This window comes from Pteropus vampyrus, unplaced genomic scaffold, assembly GCF_000151845.1.
Source record: "Pteropus vampyrus isolate Shadow unplaced genomic scaffold, Pvam_2.0 Scaffold42, whole genome shotgun sequence".
NCBI classification, from domain to species: Eukaryota; Metazoa; Chordata; class Mammalia; order Chiroptera; family Pteropodidae; genus Pteropus; species Pteropus vampyrus.
Window position 1 is genome coordinate 3,910,644 of NW_011888823.1, and position 10,215 is coordinate 3,920,858.

The window sequence follows — 10,215 nt, forward strand, 5'->3', positions numbered from 1 at the left end:
AAATTCCCCCTATTAATAGGATCATTTCTAAGAAACCAATTATCCCTAAACACATGCCACGTCCTCGTTCTTGACGATGCATTCCTTGAAGCCTCTGTCCCCATCTCCGGACCTTGTCACGCAGTAGGGTAGAAAGAGGACGCGGCAAATTAGATCAGCAACCTAAATATAAATGCCAAAAATATAAAACAATTAGAAGAAAAAACAAGTGAAATCTTCATGGCCTCAAATTTGGCAATGAATTCTTAGACCTGACACTGAAAGCACAAGCAACAAAAGGAAAAATAGATAAACTGTTTTTCACCCAGATTTAAAACTCGTGATAGACACAAAGCTGTATCTTCAAACCTGAAATGAGTCAGCCAAGATCTGTCATTAGGTATAGTCAGTGGAAATTCTGAATATGAATAATGCAATGAATTGTGCTATTTACAGGACATTAGTGATTTATTTTGTTATTTAGAATTTATGTGGTTTAATGTGCCTCCCAGAAGGTTATCTGCTTTGGAAGATCACAGGTAATAAATCTCTCATTTTAACATACAAAGAGAGGCATACTACTTTTGTTAATAGATAGTTTCTTCTCTTCTCTGCTGAGTAAGTGTTGCATTGAAGAAGTGCCAAATTACTTGTTTGCTGAGGCTGCTATCATATCGTGGCCCAGTTCTGATAGGAGGGACAAATGTGACAGGGCAAATCAGGAGGCTATTCTATTTGTCTGAGTAGGAGATGATGACAGTTTGATTTGGGTGGAATAGTGGAGGTGGAGAGAATTGGATATTTTTGAAAATTATTTCAGTGAAGGCATCAGAAAGCTCTGGTGATCGATTGGATGGGTGCTGCATTAATTTTCTATGCTGAGAAACAAATTACTACAAACTTAGCAACCTAAAATAGCACCCACTTATTATCTCTCAGTTTCTGTGGGTCAGGAGTCCAGGTACAGCTTGACTGTTCAGGGTCTCATCAGACTCCATATTCTACTAATTAGAAGCAAATAGCAGGTTCTGCCTCAAGGGGAGGGGATTATACAAAGGCACGACTCATTGATGCAGTGCGGGGAGTGGGGCATCGCTTTAGAGCGGTGATCCTCAACCTTTTTTGGCACCAGGGACCGGTGCTGCTATGAGAATCTAATGCCTGATGATCGGAGGTAGAGCTGATGTGGCGATGCTAGCACTGGAGAGTGGCTGCAAATACGGATGAAGCTTCGCTCACTTGCTGGCCTACCAATCACCTCCTGCTGTGTGGCCCAGTCCCTAACAGGCCATAGATTGGTAGCGGTCCATGGCCTTGGGGTTGGGACCCCTGCTTTAGAGTATGGGCCCCACAGGTAGAATAAGGCACAGCAAAAAGCCAGCTATAATGTTCAAATTTCTGGCTTGAGCAGAATGAGTGTTAATTGTGCCCTCTATTGAGATAGAAAGCATGAAGGAGCATGTTGGTTGGGGGAAGATCTTGAACTCAATTGAGAAGTTAAGCTGCTCGAGGGCATAAACCGAGCCTGTTCTGTTCTTCACCAAGTACCTCGTGTCGTTCCTGACACATAGCAGATGCTCGATAGAATGAATCAATGAATGAGATCTGTGAGACATCCAAGGGGAGATAGTGATGAGGCAAATATCTCCTAGAGGGCACTAGTGTTTGTATAGTGATTAATACATTGTTCTGGATGAGACTGCCTAGGAAAGTGGGTATGAAAGGGGTCTCAGGACTGAGTACTGCAAGCCCTAACCCTGAGAAGTCAGGCTAGAGAGGAAACACTGGCAAAAGACACGGCGAAATGATAGACACGAGAGTGTGGTGCTGAATGCTCCTGAGAAGTTGAGACAGGACTGAGCAGTGTCCATGGCGAGCACTGGTTTTGGTTGGATGGCGGGGCTCAGTGGACAACTCATTGGGCTGAGTAGATAGGAGGTAAGAAAAGGGAAGGCAAGCAGATGGTTCTTTCTAGAAGTCTGGCACACAGAACTGGGTCAGCTCTCTTGGTCAGAAGGAGAGAGAGCACCTTCTCTGCCTGTCTCGGAGTCATGCTTTCATACTGCTTTCTTTGTTATGTTTTTATTATAGTCAAGCTAGCATATTTCTTTAAGAATGTTAAGAATGAAGAATATGCTCAAGAGGCCTCTTTTCTTCCTATTTTCTCCCCTCCCCTTCCTTCTCCCTCCTCTCAAATAACTCTGTCCAGAACTTATTCCGCCCCCCGCCCCCAATCCATTAGTATGGAGGAGACCTGAGCAGTTTTCATTGCCCACAGGTAGGCTGCACGAGATAAGACTTGATGATAAAGAGAGCAAAGATGATAATAGTGTGAGGATCCTGAGAAAATGGTCGGAAGATGGACTTTAGGGCACAAGACTGGCTTTGAGGTGGCCGGGGGACAGCAACTCCACTGTGGTAGGAGCAAAGGAGGAAGGCGTGGGGTGTGTCCAGTGATGGTATTTATTTGGTGTCAGGGAGGTTCCCAGAGCTCAGGTCTATCTTTTGTATTCACCTCAATCCCCGAGGTACCACCTTCCACATAATAAACTGTTAGGATTTGTTGAATGGAAGAATATGTGCAGAAATCCTTTAAAGGACAGTATAAACAATGTATTTCTTTTTTACTTTTTAAAAATGAAACCCTTAAGAACTTTGGTTATCACATAAGTAACACATGCCCTTTGCAGAAAATTTAAATAATATAGAAAGTTTCCCTTGAAATTCTACCCCACGGAGATAACAATTGTTAATGATGAGCTTCTGCCTTGCCAGTAGGTTCCATATTAAACCAAAGGGTCACTGTACATGTGGGATTGAATGAATTGTTTTTCCCACTTTAACATTATCTCCTTTGTGTCATGTGCAAAGATTTCTTATCTCTCATAACTCCTGCCTGGTCTCCATAACCCGTCTGAGTCCTATACATTTCTTTAACAAAATCTGTCTGATGAGCAGTTAGGCTGTTTCTAAGTTTTCAGTACAATGACCATTCTTGGTCATACAATTTTGTACACTTACGCCATTATTTTCTTAAAATAAATTCTTAGAGGAGGGCAACGCGTATGCACATTTCAAGTTTTGATACCTATCTCCAAATTGCCTTCCAGAAGACCAGGCTTCCGTCAACAAAATGTTAGGGTGCTTGTTGCCTCACACTCTTGCCAACAACTGGCTATTATAAGCCTTTTTAATCCTGTCAGTCTAAATGAAAAATGACATCTCATTTTAATTTGCTTGTCTGTAGTTATTACCGAGGTTGAAAATCTTGAATATGATTTTTGGTCACTTTCATGTCTTCTTTTATGGAGTGCTTCTTTATGCCTTTTACTCACTTTCTATTTGGCTTGTAATTTTATTATTTATTTCTAAATAATCCATAATTTAATAATATTACTCTTTATCATGCTGCAGTATTTTTTTTCTGTTTTGTTACTTGTCTTTTAGCTATGCTGTTGGTTTGCTTTGCCATATATAGATTTTACATTTTCGTGTCAAATTTCTCAATCTTTTCCTTTATGGTTTTTAAAACAGGCATAGTACTAGGAAAGCTGATTGTTACGTCAAAATTAAAAATTCTTCTATGTTTTCTCTATTACTTTGTAGATTAATCTTTATTAAAATTTTATCCTTTTCTGCTTATTAATTGGATGAACCATATATGATTACATTGTAGGCACTTCCTTAGAAGTAATCGCTATTATCTGATTAAGGTCTGTCCTTTTGGGCTCTTTAATTCATTTACATTCATATATTCACATGGAGATATACACACATATTTAACACAAATAGTATCATTCTATATATATATCCAAGGGTGAGAGACCTCGATGTGATTCTTTTAGCCTTTTTCTTATGGTCCCACGATGGCTGCTGCAGCTCTGGCTATCACAACCAAAGGAAGAAAAAGAAACAGGTGTCACCAAGTAGCATCTTTGCTTTTTGTCAGGAAAAGCAACAGCTTTCCTGGAGTTCCCAGCAGTCTTCTCCTTAAGCCTCTTTTGCCAGAACAATATACATGGCCACTGCTAGGTGTAAGGGAATGGGGCAGAATAGACAACAGATTGTCATAATTGGCTTAGAACATCCTCATCAAATTGAAGTCCCCTTGGTGAGGAAGGAAAGGGAATGGATAGTGGATAGACAACTGCAGTGTGTGCCTTGTGGAAATGTGTAGACCTCTAGGCAAAAGCCAAGATGGCAGATCATGTGATCCCTAAGAGCATACTGCAGAGGGGCGATGCCAGGTTTTGAGCTCGGATCCCTAAATGGCAGACTGTACTTCCTTTTTTTGTTCTTGTGAGTTGGCCAGATTGTTTGTTATCATTTCCATAAACTCTCCTTGGACTTGAGCTAGTAGGGGTGGGGTTCTATTCTTTACAGACCTGAGCAGAGTTTTGGACACATTTTAAAATGTATTTTCTCGTTCGTTCTTTACAGCAGTTATCATCTTTATTTTACACAAGAAGAAAAAGAGTCTTTGAGTGGTTAAGTTACTCAAGTTTTTTGACAATTAGTACATTCCATATGCCATCTCTGTATTTTTAAGAGGACCATCTTTAAAGGGAAACTGTTTATTTCTTAAATAGCATCAAGAGGACAAAAGGAATAAATACATGAGATATGGATTTCCTCTGGGGGCTGTCACCAGCTCTGTCCCTGGATTGTGTCAAAAGGCAGGAGGCAGCTTGACTCTGCCATGTATCTGAGTTTCAGAGACCTAGGGAATGTTTAGTTTTCTGTTTGTCTCTTTCTAAACTTTATGCGTGTAATTCATTGTCTTGATTATAATTTAACATAGTTGGAAGATGTGAGACATTCAAGTTATAGATTTATGTGAGAAGCACAAGAGAAAGTCAGTGCATTTGGGAGCTAGGACTCTCCTCCCTTCTCACGCCATAGTCTTTCCCGGGCTGACCTCAGCCAGCCATGGCTGTTACCACCATTGAGACATGCTGGCACTCCAGATGTTGATTCATTCTGGTCAAGCAGAAATTATTAACTCCTCTCCCTAGACTCGACCTTTCTCCTGCATTCCCTATACTGGTCAACGGTACAGCTATCTATGTGGTCAAGCCAGGAAGTTATCACCCCCACATGCCACCCCTTGCCATATTATGTAGAATTTTTTCTTCTAAATCATACCGTAATGAGGATGGTGGCCGCAATCTCTTGGACTCTTGTTTGAGAGTAGCTTGTTGAAAAACTGGGGATGCTTGTTAATCATCTAGAATCCCAGGCCCTTCCTCGGGCACGGATTCAATACACCTGGGGTGGGGCCCTAGAAGATGTATGCTCAACAAGTGTTCCATGCAGTTCTTCTGAGCAACGGGCAGCACTAGTACTTAGCTGGTCTCCCTGCCTCAGGTCCTTCTCCTCCTGTCAATCTAGCCCTATCCGCTGTAGAAATATTTTCCTAAAACGTGCCAGTTGTTCTTTATCTACAACGTAAAACCCAAACAGGGAGTGACTGGGGCACTACCTCTCTTCCCAGTCTCATCTCTTATCTTCCCTGGAATCTAATAATACCAAGTATTTGTCAAATCTGAGGATCCCATTGCTTTTTCATTGTTCAGTGCCTTTGCATATACTGTTTTTTTTTTTTTTTTCCCCTGCCTGGACAGCCCACCTTTCCTAAGTCTACCTGGAAAACTCCTATTCATCCCGCAAGACCCAAATCAAGTATTCTTTCTTCCCTGCAGTACTGGTGGTATTTGTGGTAGTAGGTGCTTGTTAAATATCTGTTGGATAAATATAACTTTTCCTATGTGAGAGGACATTTAGAGCCAGCACATATGGCAATTTCCAGGAAATTAGTGTTCACACAATTTTCCCTGTGAGTCTAAACTCTGGAGAGTTTCTTATTGTGCAAATCAGTCATCACTCTATTTGTTTACATTTACAAAGTCAATATGTTAAACTGTGAAGTAATAGTCAACATTTATCTGGTGCTCACAGTGTGCTAGACACTGAATTCGTCATTTTACTTCATCTTACAGATGAGGAAACTGAGGCTCAGGGGTGAATTAATTTGCCCAAGATCACAAAACTGCTAAGTGGTGGGACTGGCACAACGCTATTCTGCCTCTTTCAGAGATTTATTTACCAATTGTTTGGATATGCCACATGTGTCTAGGATAAAAGATCCCTGGATAGAAGGGTGTAGGTAATGTAAATGAGTGACGCGGTGTGGGTGTGAAGCAATAAGGATGGGGAGGGAATATGGCAAACTGGGGGGTGTACACCCTGTTTAAAGGAGTCAGCCAAAGCTGAGAGCCAGCTGCTCCCCCTCCCCAACATTTTATAGTGAAGAATCTCAAACATACAGCAAAGTTGAAAGAATTATACAGCTTATGCCTGCGTACTTACTACCTAGACTCTGCCATTAACATTTGACTTGCTTTTCCCATAGCTATGTATCTAGTCATCACTTTATCCATTCATTCATATTACTTTTTTGATGTTTCAGAGTAAATTGCAGACAACAGTAGACTTCTCCCTAAACATAACAGTATATACAACATTGACTAGAGATCAAGATTTGTTTATAGTTTTTTATTTCTATGTAAAATTTATATACAATGAAATGCACAAATTTTAAGTGTATATTCACTAGGTTTTGACAAGTATATGATCCTGTATCATCTCAACCCCCGTTAATATGGAAAACATTATCATCATCCCTAAAAATCTCCCCATGTCCCAACCCAGCTTATCTTCGCTTCTGAAACCCCTAGAGAGGAATTTTCCATTCTAGAATTGCTTTGCCTGTTCTAGAACTTCATAAAAGTGGTATCGCACAGTTGCATTCTTTTGCGTAAGACTTCTTTCAGCATTAATTTTTAAGGATATTTCCAGGTTGTGGAGTATATCGGTAATTCATTCCTTTGTATTGCTGAGAAGTAGTCCACCGTATGAATATATCACAGTTTGTTTATCCTCTGATGGATGGACACCTGGGCTGTTTCTAGTTTTTGCCTATTATGAATAAAATTATCAATATTTTTGCACATATTTTCATTTCTTTTGGATATGTTCTTAGGAGTGAAATTGCTCGGTTATAGAGTAAGAGTATATTTAGTTTTATAAGAAACTACCAGATCTTTTTCTAAAGTGGTTACATCATTTTACTTTTTTGCCAGCAACCCATGAGAGTCCTGGTTGCTCCAGCGCTTGAAATTACTGTTCTTTTTCATTTCTAGTTATTCCGGTGATTGTGTAGTGCTATTTCCATGGTGATTTTAATTTGCATTTCTCTGATGACCAATGATATTTACTATTTTTTTCACATACATATTGGGCATTCGTATACATTCTTTCATGAAGTGTCTGTTTAAATCTTTTGCCCATTTTTGGGCATGCTTCTTGTTATTTATTTATTTATTTTTATTATTGTTGGAGTTCTTAATATGTCCTTGATGCCAGTTCTTTGTCAGATAGATATTTTACAATAGTTTTCTATTGTAATAGTTCTAATAGTTTCTAATAGTTCTATTCCTTTTTTTTTTGAATAGTGTCTTTTTGATGAACAGAAATTTTTTATTTTGATAAAGTCTAATTTAACAAAAATTTTTTAATAGTTATTACACTCTTTGATTTGTTTAAGAATTTTTTTGCTTACCCCTAAGTTATGGAGATACTCATCTATGTTTTCCTCTAAAAGCTTTACAGTTTCAGCCTTTACCTTTAGGCCTATGATTCTTCTCAGAACAATGTTTGTGTATGATACGGGGGTCAAGGTTTGTATTTTTCTCATATCTAGTTATTCCAGGATCCTTTTGTTGATAAAATTTCCTTCTCCCGTTTGATTGCTTTGACACTTTTGTTCAAAATCAAATGATGGTGTGAATGTGGCTCTATTTCTAGGATCTCTTCTCTGCACAAACTTTAGCTGATTTTTGCCATAGATTCAGTATTGTCAGATCTTCCAAATTTTAGAGGAGGGCATAGAAACCCAGACTTTTTTTTTATATGAAGAATTCTAAATTTTTAAAAGTTGAGAATGAATTCTAACTTAAATGAACAAACAAACAAATAAATAAATGGACGAACAAAGAAACCAATCCTGTGCAGCCAAAGAAACTCACTCGCAAGCTGATTGCATCCATGGCATTGGGATTAGAAGTAATTTTAGCAGGAAGCTGGATCTATGTATGGTCAAGTCACAGGCCTTAATTTAAAAGAGAGAAAATGGGGATGTTCCCAGGGTACACAGGCAGATTTTAATAGCCAACACAAGTCAATGAGAATTCACTACAGGAGTGAGATTAAAGCCCAGGACTGAGCTTTCTTTGGCGTCTAGGAGAGCGCGGGAGCATGTTTCTGGAGTTATCTGGAATTACATCTGGAAACAATGGAGGCAAGTGGGCGATGAGGAGAGGCCAGGGCACCCTGGATCCCAGTGGAAGGACTGAGAGTGTAGGCAGCTAGACAGAGCAGTGACAGGAAAGAGACAAAGACCAAGAGAGTCCAGGGTGAGCCGATTTGGCGTCAAGGGTCTAGAGTAGAGGAAACTAAGAGAAGCGGCAGGTCTCTAAGCCTAGGCCCAGCCGTATGCTTCCTGGAACTGGCTGCCGGCCTCTTTGGCTATCTGGTGGGAGGGGAGGGGTAAGAGGGGTAGAGGGGTGGGTTTGAGACAGAGCAGCCAAAAGACATACAACTGCAGATGACAGAGCTTAAAGGAGGATGCTCAGCAGCACCGCATTCTTCCCATCCCCTTGTTTAAATTATTAGTTTTTAACATTTTAAAATTATATTTATACTTAAAAACTTGTAACAGGGACCACTTCACATGTTTCAAAAAAAAAACCAAACATTAAAAGCTGTTAATGAAAAGTCTTCTTCCCACCTGTCTCTCATCTGCCAGTTCCCATCTCTAAGCCTTGCACCCCCAGGTAACCATTCATACAGTTTATTTTCACTGCAACCAAGGCTACTACTTTAGCAGCCATGTCCGTCAGAATGTTGGCTATGCGGGTTGGGCCACATAGGGTAGAACTTGGTGCAGTTGGCTGCGTGTAAGAGAAAACAAACAAGACTTCACGAAGACAGAAGTTTGTTAGAACTTGCTAGAACTTTACCTCGTGAATATGTAAGAGGGTGCTATAGGGGAAGGAAACCATTCTACTTAAACTGTGATGTGGTGCTTATTATGGACTGAGTGTGTCACCTCAAAATACACATGTTGAAGCCCTAACCTCCAATGTCATGGTATTTGGAGGTGTGGCCTTTGGGAGGCAATTAGGTTTAAGTGAAGTCATAAAGGTGGAGCCCCATGACGATATTTGCATCCTTATGTCATGTGAGGACATGGCTGCACAGAAGGCAACTGTCTGCAAGCCAGGAAGAGAGCCCTCACCTAGAACCTAGCCTAGCCGATACTCTAGTCTTATGCTTCCAGCTTCCAGAATTGAGAAACAAATAGCTGTTGGTTAAGCCACTATGTCCATGGCATTTTGTGATGGCAGCCCGAGCTGACTATGTGCTGGAGGACCAAAAATTGAGCTATAAGAAAATGGAAAAGATTTTCAGTTCTCTTACATATACCTCTTAACTACTTTGCTGAGAGTACCCCAAAGTGCTGTTTGAAAGCGTGGATTCACACTGGTCTGGAGGAAGGGTCTGTGGGCTAGAAAAGCAGGATGACCACAGGACTATGAAGTGCTTGAAGCCAGCGACTAGTTGAGTGACATAAGTGGGTGATAAACTTCGACTGCTCATCTCAAACTGTACTCACAGTCTGACACTTGCTAAACTCTAATCTGGAAGGACCTTAAGCGGGGAATGGAAAAGGTTTACAAACTTTTAAGTGCAGTGTTAGATGCTAGGTGTTGGCTGCCTAATCTAACGTCTGTGGGGTACAGGGTATCTCCATCTGGATTATTTCACCCCTCCCATCCAAGTTGTTTGGTTCAATTTGAAGATAATGCTGCCCTCTCCTGGACTGATCTTGCAACTACAACTCCTGGTCACCAGGAGTAGATTATTTTTTTTTTCTCTTTTGCTTGTTTCTAGGTGTAGGCTGGGGTCTCATGCTCTGCTAAGTAATTTCTTACAGTCATGGTGAAGTCAACTTCCCCTCCAGTTTTATTTCCCAGAGGCCGGAGGTGATATAAACAGAAGGCAAGTCACTTGTGGGTCTCCTAGTCTCTAGCGATATAATCCATCTTTTTTCAACAATTTTTTATTGCACCCTAAATGCTAAAATGCCTTCTAGGTACATGAGATACAGTGATC

The 10,215-nt window shown here is 40.4% G+C and overlaps 1 protein-coding gene across 1 annotated transcript in view; it reads left to right on the forward strand.

Annotated features, from left to right (window-relative positions):
* Positions 1 to 2,232: 2,232 nt before the first annotated feature.
* The window catches only part of LOC105291073 (C-X-C chemokine receptor type 2), a 14,384-nt gene continuing 6,401 nt past the window's right edge, over positions 2,233 to 10,215 (forward strand). Inside the window, exon 1 of the mRNA XM_023529716.1 lies at positions 2,233 to 2,257. The gene's annotated coding sequence lies outside the window, so the exon portion shown is untranslated. The remainder of the gene's footprint in view (positions 2,258 to 10,215) is intronic.